Raw genomic sequence first — 1,116 nt, forward strand, 5'->3', positions numbered from 1 at the left:
AGAAAGTGTTTTCACGGTGATTAGTTCAGTTATCGAAAATCCCAATGTTAGCCAAAATCTAATATCCAAAAGTACTAACATTAGACAATCAAGCATTTCCAGAATTATCAAAAAGCACAACTTTTATCCTTATAAAATTCAGCTTTGCCAAAAACTTTATGGAAATTATTTTGAAAACCGAACTGAGTTTTGCATGTGGGTGTTAGATAAAGTGGTAGAAAATGAAAACTTTTTCGAAAACGTGTTATTTAATGATGAATGTACTTTTCATAACAATGGTCTCGTCAATAGACACAACTTTCATTATTATTCTGATACGAATCCGCGCATACAGGGTCATGAAAAATCAAAATAGGTGGTCAGTTAATGTGTGGGGTAGAATACTGGACCCTATTTTTTTGGACATCTAGATGGTTTGGCGTTTCTCCAGTTTCTAATAAACCATCTCTCAATATTATTAGAAGAAGTCTCTTTCAATATTAGAACCAACATGTGGCTTCAATTGGATGGAGCTCCGCCTCATTATCACTGCGAAATTCGGCAATTTTTAAATGCCAACTTTCAAAACAGGTGGATTGGCAGAAATGGGTTTCAAAATTCACCGCCCATATCTCCGGACTTAACTCCACTAGATTTCTTTTTGTGGGGGTACAAAAAAGGAATTGTATACCATACGCTTCCGACAACTTTACACGATATGAAAACACGCATAAGAGACGCTTTTAAAACTGTAACTCCGCAAATGTTGTCCAGAGTTACCAGTGATTTTGACAAAAGAATTTATAAGTGCCTGGAAATGGACGGTCAACATTTCGAACATTTGTTATAAATAATTTGCCTTTGTTTTATGTTATTGTTGATGTTATTTAACCTTTTAATTAAAAAAAAACACCAAATGGTGAACAGAACCATTATTTGGTGTATTTTGTAATAAGGCACAAACTTAGTTATCAACATCCTAGTACCATTCGATAGGTAATTAAAAATTGCATTTCCTGGTAAGCTAAAAAATATGGGGTTGTATTTAAATTAATCAAGTTATAGCCACTTAAACTTCTTATCTGATTAGTTTAAATTTGTGAACACCCTGTATAAAATGGTAAGTTTATTATCATT

This window comes from Dendroctonus ponderosae, unplaced genomic scaffold (assembly GCF_020466585.1).
Source record: "Dendroctonus ponderosae isolate FM_Combo_2020 unplaced genomic scaffold, Dpon_F_20191213v2 Dpon_F_20191213_6, whole genome shotgun sequence".
In the NCBI taxonomy this organism is placed as follows: domain Eukaryota; kingdom Metazoa; phylum Arthropoda; class Insecta; order Coleoptera; family Curculionidae; genus Dendroctonus; species Dendroctonus ponderosae.